Source organism: Salvia hispanica, chromosome 6 (genome assembly GCF_029641045.1).
Source record: "Salvia hispanica isolate PSC_SH4W2 chromosome 6, Shi_PSC_v1, whole genome shotgun sequence".
Taxonomy (NCBI): domain Eukaryota; kingdom Viridiplantae; phylum Streptophyta; class Magnoliopsida; order Lamiales; family Lamiaceae; genus Salvia; species Salvia hispanica.
In genome coordinates, this window is record NC_142697.1 from 24,863,489 (window position 1) to 24,881,976 (window position 18,488).

The following is an 18,488-nucleotide window of genomic DNA, read 5'->3' on the forward strand; positions in this document are numbered from 1 at the left end:
CTAAAGTGGACAATATCTCATTCTATTTTCCTTTATTATTTATGGGTCCCACCATCCACTACACAATTTCAACTACGTTTTCTTCTTTTTCTTATTTTATCAATTACACATTAAAACTCGTGCAAATCCTAAATGGCTTATTTCTATGGGACGAAGGGAGTAGATTGCAATAACAATCCGAATTGCAGGCTTAACCTCCTAAATATTGGATGAGGATATTAGTCCATGATATGAATTCGATCAAAATATCAAGCCGATATATTTTTTATACTATATGTTATGTTAGTATGAATTTGATCAAAATACCAAGCTCATATATGTTTCTATATGTTGTTATGTTGGTATGAATTCGCTCAAAATACCAAGCTGATATATTTTATATACTCCATGTTACATGTTTGCATTAATTTGGTCAATATACTAAACTTATCACTGTATATTCGGCCAAAATTTCCAATATTTTTGAGCTAAATATTAAAGAAATCTAAGTCTGTAAAGTGTAAACCCAACTTGGATTGCAGTAAGACATTATTTAGCCCAATACGAAATGAATACTGGACCTATAAAAAGTCGCCCAATAAAGAAGGAGAAGAACCAAATTTCAATTTCTTCGCGGCGTCAGTCGCAAGGTGTCCAATAGATCTGCAATTCCAGCCTCCCAGGTATGCTGTTGATTGCTTCTTTGATTTACTCAACAGTTCATCATGTTTTTTTATCTGGTAAGAGGTCTTGGATTTATTAATTTTGTGAATCTTGCGTAAAATTAGCTGGTTTAGATGACAAGAAGGAGTGATTTGCTGCTTTTGGAGGAAGTCATGTGTTGATGGCATTGGTTATGTGATGACCTAATTTACTTTGATAATTTTGGAAAATCTAATTATTAAAGAGAATTCTGAAGCATGTGGACTTGATAGAAGAGTTGTCCACGCTGTAGGATTTTATTGTTCTAGTATCTGCAATAGATGTAGTAGCTTCATACTGTGGCAGTTCACGCTTTCAATTTGATGAGGAAATTTGTTGTTAACCAGTTTTATTTGGAGAGGGAAGATTACACTATTTGAACCTTTATTTAAACTAATGTTTGAACATCATTGATTAAGAATAGTCTGTGACTCTGTATTTTGTAATCTTTTCCGGCACGTGTGATGAGTATGGAAAGTATGTTCCTTTTTACCCTAAACCCTAGATATGGTACTGTCTCTGTCTGGCATAATTGGTTCAAAATGAATACTACTATTATCTATGTATCTCACAATGTTGAGTTCATAATTTAGTCAGTAATAACTTAATACGGAATTAATTCACTGTTAAAAGATAGTCTTAGTTTTGGTAGCAAGTAGTTTTATTGTATGAATCACACTATTTTCTTGAAAGAAGTGCCCGTGCATTGCTATAGTGCTCATGGAATAAAGCTTACACAAACAAGTCTTGCAGATGGCTTTGGTTGTTATTTGTGGTCAGCCTTGTAGTGGGAAGTCAACAGCCGCAGCCTGCTTGGCTGAAGCCCTTCAAGAAACAGAACCGAAGCCATCAGTTCGGATCGTTGATGAACCTTCGTTTCACCTCATACGGAACGAGGGCTATGCTAACATGCCATCAGAAAAGAATTTAAGAGGAGTTTTGAGATCTGAAGTTGATAAATCTCTGACCAGAGACAATATTATTATAGTGGTTCTTTGAACAGCATAAAGGGTACAGATACGAGCTATGGTGTCTGGCTCGTGCAGTTGGTACAAGATACTGTGTCATGCACTGTGATGCTGAAGAGACATACTGTCGAAAATGGAATGAAGAACGGTGGGATAAATCAGAGGAGAAATATGATGATAAAATATTTGAAGATCTGGTTAGAAGGTTTGAGAGGCCAGATAGCAGAAGCCGTTGGGATTCACCGTTGTTTGAGCTATGGCCCTCCCGAGATGGGATTGAAAAATCGTTGGCTGCCATAGTGGATGCTGTAAGATACCTGACAAAAAGAGTAGACTCAAAAACCAAGGATGTTAAAGTGTTGCAGCCCACTATTGCAACACAGGGTGCACGTCTAACAGAGGCGAATTCTCTCTACGAGTTGGATAGAGCAACACTTGAGGTAATGAACATGATCGTGGAAGCACAGTCCCATGCAGCCGGAGGGCCCCTCAATGGCGTGACTCTTGGGCTGGGCTTACCTAGTGTTGATATTTCAAGACATGTTGGCCTCCCCGAGCTGCGTAGGCTCAGGCAAACTTTCATAAATTAACAGGGCAATCGAGCTTGAGTGGTCCGCCACCACCCTAAGATGCTGATAGTGCAAAGAGAATGTTTGTGGATTACTTGAACAGGGAATCGGGAAACAGTTAGAGCCAGAGGCAAATTGCAGAGCGCTGAAAATCTTCTCAACGTTCTGCTAATGCACGGCAGTGTCCATGCCGGAGAGATTTTGTATTCACCCTGGAAGCAATGCTGGAGACAAGATGTTGGAGCAACTGGGCCGTGATTTTGGGATAAGGTGATTTAGCACTGCACCGTTAAAATAAGCTTATTTTTCGAAGATATTGTGCTGTTTGTTTCGTGTTGTATGGTTTGTGATCAAAGCATATACATATATATAACTTACTTTTCTTATCCATCTTTTGTTAGATAATTGCTATTTGCTTTCAATCTATCTTTTGTTAAACCATTGTTATTTGCTTTCAGTGTCAATTGTTTTCTGCTGGAAATAGACACATTTCCCCCCTTCAGACTCTTAAGTAAGTATGGAGTGGACGGGAGATTAAGGTCCCATCATTTAAAAAAGTTTGTTAGATTAATTATTAGAGTAGTATACCTTAATTATCAACTTTATTATTAACTTTTAATTTTAATAGTATGTTCTATTCTAATTGTGTCAGCTTAGAAGATATTTATTCTTTTTCCTCTTGTAAGCAGCACTTTCTACGCCATTCAAGACCTGCCCCGATGCCATGATCTCCACGGCATCGTGCACCTCCCCGTCGTGGTTCCCCATATACGACAGTGTTAGCTTCTCCCTGTTGGCTACCAGTCTCACATAACCAAACTCACCACCACGGTACAGTGACCTAGCGGGCTGGGGGAAGATGGGATCTTTGAGTCGGTCGGGCAATGGATGCCAAATCGGCTGCCAATCCATCCCGGCCATCCCAATCACCAAGTGCACCGGGTACGCCTCCCATTTCTCCCCCTCGATGCTCAAGCTTCCACAAGTAAAGTTTTTTAGAGGGCAAAATCTCTCATATCTATGTACGTGAGCCCATAGTGCTAGTGTCACATTGTTCTTCACAAGAAGAGGCTCCAAGTGCTCTCGGAGCCTCTCCCTAAATGGGTAGTCTCTTGTCTCGTAGCTTGTAGTGTACATCGGCCTGTGCCCTTGGACAACAACGTAAGGTGTCTTGGTTCTGTTCACTGATTCAAGATCATTCTTCAAGAACTCATACTGTTTACTCCCAGCTAGGAAATTAGTCTCTGTAGAAAAATAAACAAAATGGACTACTCCCATGTCGAATGAGTAGTAAAGATTCCTCGTAGCAGGGGCTCTTGATCCGGTTGGCTCTGAGGAATTCCCCGGCATGTGAAGCCTAAGACTGTAAGGCACCCCACACTCTCCACCCCCGTCTTTTTCATAGACTGTACTGGACCAGTCGGGCTTCCAAGGCTGCAACAGCCAATCGTATTCATGATTGCCAATGCACACCAAGTATGGAACTTTGGAAGCCAAAGGTTCTATCTGGTAGAAGAAGTTATCCCACAGCCAAGAATAGCCTCTCGCGTAGCTTATATCTCCAATGTGCGATATCAACGAAGGTTTGTCGCCAATAGCTTCAAGATCTCGACTTATCCACTTAATTGTGGAGATGCTTTCTTCCTGTGTGCGCTTGTGCGTTGAGTAGGGTGTAGCAGTCCCCATGTCTCTGTACAAGAAAGCTATCGTCTCACTCGAATCCTTAACTGGAGATACGAAGTTGTAAATTGTGCTCCAGCCCCCGGAATCACTACCCACCTGCCATAGTTTATACAAATTTAAGCACACTATTAGACTAGAATTTTCTTAATCAAAGCACTGTACGATCTCTAGTTTCTATATTCAGGAATCCTCTTGATGTAGTAATAAGCATCATAGTTCAAGAAAAAAGTGAGAATTTTTACCTGATAATAATACTTCTTCCCATCCTTCAAACCAAGCATGACACCATCATGAATAAACCCAGGATCCCTCCACCCAACGCTATCATTGGCAGGCGAATCACACATATCCTCTCTCTCATACCGGGCCACCTCCGTACCCACAACCCGGTCCAATCCATCCCAGGCCAACCTGTATTTCACAAAGCTCTCCTTCCCATCATGGGTCACGAACATGACCCGCATCTCCCCATCGCCGTCCGTCAGCGCCAGGTGGACCTGCTCGGGGCCCCGACCCGGCTCAAACGTCACCGGGTCGGACTGCGCGAGGAGGTGCTTGGTCCTCGGGAGCGGGTTGTGGTCGTGGTCCATCTTGTCCGGGTTGATCTTGGATTCAGTCCAGTGGAAGATCCGGAACTGGTAATCAGATCGCATGTTGACGAGTGGGATCGTGATGGAGCCCGACCCAGACTGCCAACTGGGCGACAAGGAGAGGAAATGTAGCCGATGAAGTGGCGATGGGCGGAGTTCATCGGGGTGTAGATTCCGAGCCAGTCGAGATGCGAGGGTGAATCGAGGCCGCTCCATTTGATCGTCACTGGGTTGCCCGATTTGGAAACGGATCTTGGGGCGACCGAGATCGAGACTTTGGATGAGGATGGGGCGGCGAGGAGAGAGAGGATCGAGAGAAGCGCGAGTGTGTGTAATGTGGTCATCAGTTCTGTAATTTTGTTTTGATCAAAGTTGCTTAGTTCTTCAAGAATCTGAAGTCAGCTCTGAGTTTTTACTATAAAGACTTCATATATAATGTATTTTTATGCATATAAGCATCCAATAAAGAAGCGACAGTTAGACAAACTAACCAATGAATGTAGACTTCAGTTTGAGTAATGAGAATGATTTCACCTAAATTGTTGTCATAATTCAAAATTTATGGTGATATGATCGAAAATGTTAATATATCAATCGAATGAATTTTGTTATCAACCGACAAAAAATTACCCACAAATTTAATGTTCCTATCCATACCTATAACTAAACAATTTCATAAATTTGAGCCGTAATTAAAACTAATCAAATAAAACATAAAGCTAAACTGAAAAACAGTAAAATAAAAATATTATTATTTCTTGACAAATTTTAACACAAAAAATAATTTCATCGAAAATTTTACAAAAATATGTGGGTCTGCAAATAGATTTATATTTTTCGGATCAGGTTGGTACCCAGCACGAATCAGACCCGACCTGATTATTTTCTAAACAATAGTAACTTTTGATCATTAACACAATTATTTTTGTAAAGAACAGCAACTATTTTCTTTCGTAACAACAATGACATGCATTTATAACAACAAATTACGCAAATATCTTTCTGTTTCGTGACAATAAATCAATTTGAAATCGAAATGTTTGAAATCTTACTACGTGTTATTATTATAAATTACAAGAAAAAAGAGAGCATGAAACTTTAATTACCCTCTTTTTCAACGTTTTGCCTCAAGCCAATTCTAAGATGAAAATCGCTTTTATTTTATTTATGATGATGATTGTCTCAATTCAGTATGAACGAATTTATCAAAATTAAGCAATTACGAGAGATCATGAAGGCAAATTCATCGCTTCCGTTGCCAACTCGTTGATCGAGTTACCAGCAAAAGGGGAGAATTTGCTTTTACAATCACTTAGAAATTACACCAGCATTGATGCATTCAACTTCTGCAGATCCACAATCATCAATAAAAAAATGTCTAACATTTTTCTTTAGTTTTATCCCGAATTTAGAATTGAGATTGTCATCATCATAAATAAATACAAAAAAGATTTCATTTTATATTTTCTTCTTCTATAAACATTGAATATATAAATTAAATCATTTAAGTTTGTGTGTTGGATTTCTAATATGTATAGTTTAAAACAAATAAAAACTTTAAAAGTGTATTGGTATAATTATTAATTTCTTTAATAAATGTATCGGTATAATTAATTTCTTTACCTGCAATCACAATAAAATATACATTGTACGTAGGGTCTTGTTAGGTTGAGATTATTTAGCTAAATTGATAAATGAGATTCAATATGGGCCACTCATCCAGAATATTTGTGAAATGTCAACAGCATGTATGTTTATGTCAACAGAGGGGCATAATTGTAATTTTATTAATTTTTTAAATTTTTTTAATTTTTTTTTAAAATTTCTTTTTTCGTTTTTTTTTTTTATTATTATTTTTTTCAACTATATGTATAATTCATGTCAACTACACATCAAATGTCAACAACTTTATTCAATAAATACTATTTGACATGAATTGTACTTGTAGTTGACATTATATTGTGTAGTTAACATGAATTGTATATGTAGTTGACATGGATTGTACACATAGTTGACATTATATGTGCATAGTTGACATGAATTGTGTGTGTGGTTGACATGGATTGTACACATAGTTGACATTATATGTGTGTAGTTGACATGAATTGTATATGTAGTTGAAAAATAAAAATTTTTAAAAAAAAAAAAAAAACAAAAAATTAATTAAAAAAATTTTAAAAAAAAATTAAAAAAATTAAAAAAAAATTAAAAAAAATTAAAAAATAATTTAAATTTTTTTAAAAAAAATTAATAAAAAATTAAAATAAAAAATAAAAAAAAATATTTATTGAATAAAATTTACTATGATATTACCATTCTGCTCTTTCATAATTAATTAATCTAAAGATATTTTTTCCATGTGGAAAAATCTGAACCACTCATTTAATAAAAATGAGTGGCTGATATTGCATCTCATTTCTCAATTAGCATAAAAAATCTTAATTGATCACAATCCCTGTTCGTAGTATTTATTTTTTTAAATGAGACAGGAGTATCATTTTTCCTAATGTAATAACCTGTTTTCTTAAAATATGTGAGTGGTGCAACTTCCATATTCTTAGTACTATCATTTTTGCTATATTAAGCCCTAAGGGTTGGATTTATAGAGTATTAGTATTATTTTTCTTTTATCCTCTAATTTCTTTAATTTGTGCTTGCTCAATCATCTTGTGTATTTAAACTCGTAAAGACAAAATTCAAAATGAAATCGGCCATTTAATCATTTGAATAGAATTGTCCATGATGACAGAAGAGAGATAGAAACACGTGTAGATATTAAAACTCTTAAATCTTGTCTCACGTAGACTCTTAAATCATAGTTCATCTATATAAGTATGGATGGTGACCCATTTCTATTGGTAGAAACAAAGAAGAGGGAAATTTGTGCTCCTCGAGTTTCCCGCATATCACAGTCTTGGTATTTGTCGCGATCGAAGGTCCAAATATTGTCCGATTGTATTGAAATTTTAACCGGAGGTAGAACACTACTCAACACAACTTCAATATAGACGATTATTTCACCTCCGGCCACATTTTAGAATGAAGCTTGGCATCTTTTAGCTCTGGATAAACTTTCAACATGATCAGATAACATTTAGACTTCCGTTAATAGCGAAAACTAAGACTATGTTGTGCAAGAAATTTGAACACAATTTCCCCTCTTCTGTCGTTTTTCTTAGGGCTGGGGAAAAATACCGAAAAAATGATATATCGCTCGTATCGTATTGAAAAATATCAAAAAATTATCGAATTTTCGGTATATCGTAATTTTCGATACAATATGGTATCGTATCGTAAGTTTTCGATACGATAACGATATGAATTTCCTTATATCGCGATATATCGTTTTATATCGAATATACGATACATATCGATATTTTTGATATATCGTTTTATATCGAATATACGATATATATCGTATATATCGAAACATATTGAAATTCAATACATGTATATTGAATTTCAAAATTATAAATATATATAAATCCATTTAATTCATTCATATATTTAAAAAAAAAAAAATATATATATATATATATATATAGAGATGTGATCATATCATAACCCTCAAATCACATGATAACTCTATAACCAAATCTGGACCACACATATTTTATAATCTTGTGGTTGAGATTCAAACTTAGATTTACTTAATAAAAAAGGCGCAGAGGGTAAATATGTCATTTCGCTCATTTAATTTTTGAATTTCACTCCAGATTCACTCCAGATTTCACGCTCTTCTCATCGGTTTCTTCTCAGCGATTTTCGATTCTCTCCTCTTCTCTACGATTTTGTTTCCATATGCTCCAGATTTTGTTTCCATAGGCTCCAGATTTTCTTCCGATTTGATTCATTTTCCATAGTCTTCAGATTTTGTTTCCATATTTCTTGCATAATTCATTATTTTCATTGATTACTTGTTCAATTGCCGTCAAAATTTTTTGGTAAATGTCATGAGATGGGTCGTCATGATTCAAGAAATTGTGGTAGAGTCAATGAGAAGACAGATTGAAGCCATTTGATATAGTTTAGGTATTTTTGGTGTATAAAATGACATTTTGGCTGATAACATCATTCTTTTGTTTATAAACTGATAAAATGATACTTTAACCTGAAAAAATGATACTCGCAGCAAATAAAATGACAATAACCTTATAAAATGATGTATAAGCTGGAAAAAATGACATATAAGCTGATAAAATGATACTCTCAACGGATAAAATGATATTTTAATCCGACAAAATGATATATAAGCTGATAAAATGATACTTCTGACTTATAAAATTATAAAATGATACTCGCAGTTGATAAAATGATACTTTCAGCAGATAAAATGATAAAATGATACTTCTGACTGATAAAATGATACTTCTGATAAAATGACATTTTTGTTTAATAAAATGATACTTTGGGCTTATAAAATGATAAAATGATACTTCTGACTGATAAAATGACAAAATGATACTTGCAGTAGATAAAATGATACTTTGGGCTTATAAAATGACATTTTGGCTTATAACATCATTCTTTTGTTTATAAACTGATAAAATGATACTTTAACCTGAAAAAATGATACTTGGAGCAGATAAAATAATAAAATGATACTTCTGACTGATAAAATGACAAAATCATACTTGCAGCAGATAAAATGATAATTTTGGGTGATTATATTCGAAACCACTATTACAAAACGCTATTATCAAGTCATATAAGTTAGTTACAAGGGGTTTAAATTCTCTGATCATCTTTTCAACATCAATTTCTCCTTTTTTGCTGTCATTCTCAAACTTCTTCTTTATCATTGTAAGTGTCTCAAAAGCCTTCTTGTTAGTATCTCCAATAAGCAATGCTTCAGTATATCTGGCACGGAGTTTTATGAAAGACTTTGTTCCCTTCTTCGTTAAACCTGAATTCCAGTTACGAACAGGACCACCCATGTAAGTCTCCAAATGGCGCATCACATAAATTCCACAGTCAACTTTATTTGTATCGTTCTGCCATGGCATATTCATGTATCTGGTTTTTGACATTTTGACAGTTCTTCCCATTGATGGATTGACTCCATTTCCAAGATAAGTTCGGAAGAAATTTCTCTATTCAAATAACACAAAACATACATGAGGTTGATTAAAAATTATATTATGTTCCATACTGAATTATATTCAATGCATTTTAACTAATAAATATTGTCACTTAAGTATAACAAAACACTATTCACAAAGTATCATTTTATCATTTTCAGAAACTATCATTTTATGCACCCAAAGTATCATTTTATCAAGCAAAGGCACAATTTCTACATTTAAACAGATTAACCAAACATATAGCAACACAAACACACATACAAAAACACAGAGACACACACAACAACACAAATAAACACAGCAGCAGTAGCATCAGGACACACACACAAACAAACATAAAGTATCATTTTATCCCATGAAACTATCATTTTATAATGTAAACTATCATTTTATCCCATGAAACTATCATTTTATAATGTAAAACCATCATTTTATAATCTGAAACTATCATTTTATCAAGGGCAATTATCATTTTATCTTCTGAAACTATCATTTTCTAAATTTCAATGAGTTCAAAAAAGCAGAGAGGGCATAACTTGTCACTTAAGTATAACAAAACACTATTCACAAAGTATCATTTTATCATTTTCAGAAAATATCATTTTATGCACCCAAAGTATCATTTTATCAAGCAAAGGCACAATTTCTACATTTAAACGGATTAACCAAACATATAGCAACACAAACACACATACAAAAACACAGAGACACACACAACAACACAAATAAACACAGCAGCAGTAGCATCAGGACACACACACAAACAAACATAGAGTATCATTTTATCCCATGAAACTATCATTTTATAATGTAAACTATCATTTTATCCCATGAAACTATCATTTTATAATGTAAAACTATCATTTTATAATCTGAAACTATCATTTTATCAAGGGCAATTATCATTTTATCTTCTTGAACTATCATTTTCTAAATTTCAATGAGTTCAAAAAAGCAGAGAGGGCATAACTTGTCACTTAAGTATAACAAAACACTATTCACAAAGTATCATTTTATCATTTTCAGAAACTATCATTTTATGCACCCAAAGTATCATTTTATCAAGCAAAGGCACAATTTCTACATTTAAACAGATTAACCAAACACATAGCAACACAAACACACATACAAAAACACAGCAGCAGTAGCATCAGGACACACACACAAACAAACATAAAGTATCATTTTATCCCATGAAACTATCATTTTATAATGTAAACTATCATTTTATCCCATGAAACTATCATTTTATAATGCAAAACCATCATTTTATAATCTGAAACTATCATTTTATCAAGGGCAATTATCATTTTATCTTCTGAAACTATCATTTTCTAAATTTCAATGAGTTCAAAAAAGCAGAGAGGGCATAACTTGTCACTTAAGTATAACAAAACACTATTCACAAAGTATCATTTTATCATTTTCAGAAACTATCATTTTATCAAGCAAAAACACAATTTCTACATTTAAACAGATCATCCAAACACATAGCAACACACACACAACAAAACACACATAAACAAAGCTAAACACACACACAAACACAGAAAAACACACACCAGCAGCATACACAGCAAAATGTAAATCTAAATATATAGATTGTTCTCAATATTGTCATGCATGAACGATATTGTATAAATATAAGAAATATCTACACTAAAAAACTACAGAATCTAAAAAAAATCGAGAAAATCTCCAGCAAAATGATAAATCGAGCAAAATCAAAAGTGAAATAAGTAATAAACTTCATCCAACCTTTCTTCGATGATGCTTGAGCGTTTTCCTTCGACATATTCCAGAATCGGATGATTTTTCCTTCGATTCAAATGCTTTGAAACGCGATTCAGAGGGTTTGATTGTGAGAGAAATTGAATGCAGGGTTTTGAGCATGAGAGAAATTGAATGGAGCGTTTTTGTCAAGTTTCCTTCTTTCCCACCAAATTTTAGAACGAAATGACAATTTTGCCCTTAATATATCCGAAAATGATAATTTTATTTGATAAAATGATAGTTTTGTTAGATTAAATCTAGCCCACACATTTTAAAAATGTGTGGTGGAGATTTAGTTATAGGGTTATCACACAAATTGGGGTTATCATTATAATGCACCCCTATATATATATATATATATATATATATATATATATAGGGACGTGATCAAATGCAAACTCTAAATATTGTACAAACTCCAAACTATGATCTGGACCGTTAGAAAATATCAACAGATCATGAAATAATAGCAACAAAAAATGTCAACACAATGTCAACGGTTGATGTTGTGTTGAAATTGTGTTGACATTGTATTGATATTGTGTTGATATCATAATCTTGAAATTTTATACTGTGTTGACATTATGTTGATATTGTGTTGAAAAAGTTTGGAGTTTGTACAATATATGGGTTTGCATTTTATCACTACCCTATATATATATATATATATATATATATATATATATATATATACGATACATATCGATATTTTTGATATATCGTTTTATATCGAATATACGATGTATATCGTATATATCGAAATATATTGAAATTCAATACATGTTGAAGTTTAAAATTATAAATATATATAAATCCATTTAATTCATTCATATATTTAGAAAATATATATATATAATATATATATATATATATATATGAAACCCTAATAAGAACACTATTTATTTTATTGTGTTGAAGTTTTATTAATTTTGGTGTTATTTTTCAGTTTTGAAATTATATTTTTCGATATACAGGTATTCGATACGATAACGATATTTCGATATATCGTATCGATCTTACGATATATCGAAATATCGATACGATAACAATATGAATATTATCCATATCGAAAGTTTCGATATATCGAAACTTTCGATACGATAACGATATGATATATCGTATCGACCCACCCCTAGTTTTTCTCTCTCTCTTTTCTTAATATCGACGGTTCCCACAGTAAATACGACAAATTTCACTTGGATTTTTATAAAAAAATTGGGAGCTCTGACACGACAAAAAGCAAGTAACACAAATAATTAATTTTATTAATATAATCAATCAAAGTGTTGCATATTTCTTTTCAAAACAATCACTTAGTTCACATGAACATCATGATTTCTTCTCGCGTCACCCGACCTGTTTCTTTGCCCTCTTCGAACCAACAAGAACAAAAATAATTGTACTATTTGAGTACCTAAGTCCAAAAATGGACATCAATAGTCGTCCTACGATTTATGGTTTAGTGTAGTATAGGATGGCCCAGCCCATTCCACCATTATAGGGATCTGATTTACTCGGTTCTTCTTTAGAGCATCTCCGGTGGTGTCCTTCCCACTAGGACTTCCACTAGGACTTCATGCCACGTCATCAGAACTTCCCATTTCACTAGGACTTCCCATTGCACTAGGACTTCCCACTAGGACTTCCTACAATAAAATTAAATTCACAATTATTCAATTTACGGAATTAAAATTTTGACACGAATACGAACGGGGAAAAGCGAATATTTCATTAAAAAAAACATATATTCTTCGGAAAAAAAAATTACATAGTCAATAAAAAAAATTAACCACTTCAACGTCCACCCCTCCGCGTCCAAACCTCTTCGATAATATCCTCCTGAAGTCGAATATGGGCATCTCTTTGCCGCATGTCGGCAAATGCGCGCAACCGCTCAACCTCTCCATGAGGTACCCCCATGTTCACATTCGCGCTGGCCACGTCGTGGCTTGGACCGACACCCGTATCATCTTCGTTGGTCCACTGAGTCAGTCCGTCACCTTCACTTTCGACAAACATGTTGTGCAAAATGATACATGCGTACATGATGTCGCCGATGTTCGGAATATACCACATCCGTGAAGGACCCTTCACCATCGCCTATCGACTCTGGAGCACACCAAATGCTCGCTCAACATCCTTGCGCGCTGCCTCCTGACGGCTCGCATAGAAGGACTTCTTTGCTCCGACCGCATGTTTGATCGTCTTCACAAAGACGGGCCAGTTTGGGTATATCCCATCCGCCAAATAGTATCCCATATTGTGCTTGTTGCCGTTGGCGATGAAACTGATGGCGGGAGCAACGCCATTGCACTGATCGTTGAACAGGGGCGACGACTGGAGGACGTTGAGGTCGTTGTTCGACCTGGCGACTCCAAAATAAGCATGCCATATCCACAACCGGTAGTCAGCTACGGCTTCAAGGATCATCGTGGGATGATTGGCTTTGAAGCCGGAAGTGTGGATCCCTTTCCAGGTGGCGGGGCAGTTCTTCCACTCCCAATGCATACAATCTATGCTGCCCAACATCCCAGGGAACCCGTGCACCGACCCGTGCATATTTATCAGCTGCTGGCAGTCTACGCTGCTCGGACTCCGAAGATAGCGATCCCTGAATATCGCTTTAACGCCCGCTCAAAAATTCTGCAGACACTCGATGGCTGACGACTCGCTAATGTGTAGGTACTCGTCGAACATGTCGGCCGGGCCTCCGTACGCCAGCTGCCTGATTGCGACAGTGCACTTCTGTAAGGGCGTGTGTCCGGGTTTGCCAGCCGCATCCTCCCTGATCCTGAAAAACTCGTATCTTCTCTCTAAAGCACCATCGATATGCATAAATAGCGGACGATGCATCCTAAAATGTCGCCGGAATAAGGCATCCCCAAAACACGGCTGCGAAGCGAAGTAGTCCTCATACAACCGCATATGTGCAGCAATGTGGTCCCTGGTACATGACGTCGGCGATGGATCGGCCGAGGTACCGCCGCCTGCTGCCGCTGCTGCTGCCTCTGTCGTAGCAATCGATCAATCGCCCCGTCCATAGCAACATCTAATTCATCCTCACTATCACTATCACTAGCGCCTCCGCCACTACCACCCGCACGACTACTAGCCATTCTAGAAATACTTGAAAATAGAGTTTAGAGAGAGAAACTTGTCAACACAAATGGTGTGAATGAAATGAAGTTCAACAAGCCCTATTTATAGAGTTTTTTTTAGAAAAAAAAAAAAAACAAATTTAATCGGACGTCCGACCCACGCCACAACGGCAGACATCCGGTCGGACGTCGGGCTGACGGGCGAGCCCATCCGACGGGCAAATGGGACGGGCGTGTCCTACCATTTCGCCCACAACGGCGGACGTCTGGTCGGACTTCTGCGACATCCTACCGCGACGTCCGCCATAGGAGATACTCGGAGTACTATAAAATACTAATAGATGCTCAATCTCACAACATAGACAAAATATAAGAAACCAAAGAATTATAGATTTATAACTCAAGATCCACACAATATTACAAGCAATCTTTATATATCTAGAACTATATCACCATTAGAACAATAAGCTGCATGAGGAACACATGTTACAGAAGACATGTTATAACCGCCATTGAAAATTTGTGAAGAGTTAATCATACATAATCTCTTAGCCAGCCCATCAAAAGCCAGCCCATCAAATAAGTGGAAGATTCATTAAATTGTGAAACGTTAAGTTTATGCTTCTACCTATTATCTGAATATACCAAGAAAGATGTACGGTCCAATGATGCTACCATGAAATATTTACTCATGGGTGGGGCAAGCTCTTTTATTCTGGTTCATGGTTTCTCTTGGCTATATGGTTTATCCGGGGGAGAGATCGAGCCGGATCCCCGCCTACACAAGCAAATTGTTGATAAAACTCCAAAATGACATTTTCTTTTGATCCAATTTTTTTTCTCTCCTTATCATTCAGAAAAGACAAAAAAAATTCAGGATAATAAACATTGTCTAAAATTTCTCTTAGATTTGAACACATAGTTGATAATAGAACTAGAATAGATATTTATTGTTTCCTACTCACGCGAGCCCTTTGCTCCATAGCCCTGGGGCTAGCCAATTAAGAATTCTTAGATGTATTAGCACTGCATCTTTGACGCAGTCATCGATTCTCCCAAGAGTTCAGAGTGTCGCACACACATAAACAACGCACGATACATCTTTTTATGGAACACATACCCATTTTAAAATATTGTTTCCCTCATCTCATAGAAATAAACCATATTTCTTTTTTCGTTCGTTACATAGAAATAGTTCATATTCATTTATGACAACTTTTTTCTCTTTTATTTTACTTTATCATTTATGGGTCGGATTCTGTTATCCGCTGTATAATTTTAACTACTTTTTCTCATTTTCTATCTTACTTTATTAATTATATACTCCCTCCGTCCCATTGAAGATGGTCCACTTTTCTTTTTAGTTTGTCCCAATCAAGATGACTCATTGCTTAAAATGGAAACCCCTTTATCTCTACTTTATTCCTCTCTCTTACTTTATTCTCTCCACTTAACACACAAAATAAAGTTGCATAAAATTCCGTGCCGTCCAAGAAAGGGGTCATCTTCCCTGGGATGGAGGGAGTATTAAAAATTCATGTTAATCCTAAATAGTCTATTTCTATTGTTCGGAGGAAGTAGAATAGTAGTGCATTCAACGTCAAGCATATGTCAACGCTTAATGTTTACACAACCCAAATCATTTCATTCAGTCAAATAATTAATTAATACTTCTTCCGTACCCGAATAAGAGTTACTAATTTCCATTTTGGTCCGTCCCCAATTAAGAGTAGCACTTTATTTTTACCATAAATGGTAAGTAGGTCTCAGATTCCACTAATTCATTTCACTCATATTTTATTATAAAACCAATATAAAAAAATAGGTCCCACATTCCACTAACTTTTTCAACTAATTTTTTTTTACATTTCTTAAAACTCGTGTCCGGTCAAAGTGTTACTCTTAACGGGGGACTGAGGGAGTAAAACACACTTGCTTATAGTATTATGTTTATTGGTTTATCAATCGTTTCAGTTTTGCACCATTCGTATATGTACTAAAATCTGGGCATAGTGAATTCACTGAATTGTATGATTAGATGGCCATGGTGTCAAATCATTACTAAATCATATTTTTTGTAACGTAAGATTAATTATAAAAAATTAGACAAGAAGACACCTTTTTTTTTTATTATTATTATAATGGAGGAACATAATTGAATTATAATTAAAGACGCCATTCTTAAGAAATATCGAATTTCTTTAAAATATGTATATGTAGCCGGCTGGCCATAAAATGAGGAGTAGTACTAGTATTTTTGTTTAAAAAAATAACAAAAAAATTTAGTACTAATAAATTAATAATCTTATTTATGTTTAAATTAATATAGTACTACTATTTTTTTACTTTAATATATTATGATTAATGATTAATAATAATACATTATTTATTACGATTGATAATGGTTTGCGAACCACCCTGACCTAATATCACGCAGCAGCAATGATTCTACGCCAGCTTACATCAATTAAATAATAAACTAAATAAAGGCATAATAATATTGTCGGTTCGAGTAAGCAGCCAAGGTATAACCTTTAATCATTTTTATATTTAGCTTATTTATAATTCAAAATTTTGAAAATACAATGTAAGGTTTGGAATTATATTTTTCTATGCCACCTTAATTCTGGGCCGTTTACATATTAAATTCGGTCGTCCATTCGCAGCTTTTAGTATTTCAATAATTAAGATAGAAATAAATTTTAGTAGTATTAATCACAGTTGTATTGTACCACTTGCTAGTTGCAAGGCTTATAATCTTTTTGTTTTTTCCACTTTCCAGATAGGAATGAATAACGAAAGAGTCACTTTTTTACTAGCAGAATCTCTCTTTAATTATACAGTAGTAGTATTAGTTAGAACCGAACACTTTTGTTTAATTATTTTAAAAAAAATTCGATCTGAATACATATAGTATATAACACCTTTTTGTGATTTTCTATTTTTGGGATGATATCATGCCTTTAATGTTAATTAAAAAAAATACCTCATGAATCTAGCCTACATTAGGCCTGCAACAAAGGTTTGTTAATTGTTGTATTCGGATTTAGATTATTAACAAATTAATTAGGAATATTGTTATTTTGCCCAACGATACTTTTCTTTCAAGCTAAATAATCCTTAAATAAATAAACTCAAATACGTCTGTTTATAGTCATGCCAAAATTTAGTGCTCATGATACCGTATCTTTGAAGTTTAAAATTATTTTCTTAGAATTGAAACATCATTAATTGTTAGAAATGAAACAGCATTTATTCAAATCTGTAACCTTCACTTTGTATTTTACTAATAAAACGACGTAAAGTTATAAACTTACACAAATATCTTTCTGTTTCGTGACAATTACTCAATTTGAAAATGACAGGATGAATATTGTTTTGACAATTAATTAATTAATTTGAAAAGAACTAAAAAAGGCCATCGAAATATTTGAAATCTTATTACTTTAGTCGAAGGTTCTATAAATAATTAGTTATTATTATTAATGTTATAATTAGTGCTAGTATTATCATAAATTACAAGAAAAATCCTAAGCTGTACTTACCCTCTTTTTGGCCTACTCTAAAATTTTGAAATAAAGGCTAACCCATATGTCTATACTCTATACTATTATCTCAAAAAATTCAATGTTTTTCAATCAATTTTATCCCAACTTGGAAATCACCATTCTAGCTGCATTTTTTCAGTCTAGGTGTTCATTAACACATAAAATTCAAATTTTATACTTCAATAATTTCAAAATATTGAAATAAAGTCAAACTCATATGGCTATTATCTCAAAAGTCTAATGTTTTTTCAATCAATATCGTCCCAGCTTGGAAATTACCATTCTTGTTGCATTTTCCTATCTATCTAGGTGTTCACTAGCACATAAAATTCAAAAAAATTTTATATCAATAAATTCAAATTCATATGTCTAGGTCTAGCTATTATCTCAAAACTTCAATATTTTTTAATCGATTTCGTCCCAACTTGGAAATTACCTTAATTATAACACATAAAATTCAAATTTTATTACTTCAATAATATCAATATATCATG

The 18,488-nt window shown here is 34.5% G+C and overlaps 2 pseudogenes across 2 annotated transcripts; one reads left to right on the forward strand and one right to left on the reverse strand.

Moving 5' to 3' along the window:
• The first annotated feature begins 525 nt into the window (after positions 1-525).
• Positions 526-2,606, forward strand: LOC125208216 (protein KTI12 homolog pseudogene; annotated as a pseudogene). Its single transcript, XR_016132981.1, has 2 exons — positions 526-662; positions 1,435-2,606. The product of XR_016132981.1 is annotated as a protein KTI12 homolog pseudogene (transcript).
• Positions 2,607-2,790: 184 nt separating this feature from the next.
• LOC125208215 (putative inactive purple acid phosphatase 2) lies at positions 2,791-4,872 on the reverse strand (annotated as a pseudogene). The gene is made up of 2 exons (XR_016132980.1): positions 4,144-4,872; positions 2,791-3,997 (listed from the first exon to the last, which is right to left on the reverse strand). The product of XR_016132980.1 is annotated as a putative inactive purple acid phosphatase 2 (transcript).
• Between the last annotated feature and the right edge of the window lie 13,616 nt (positions 4,873-18,488).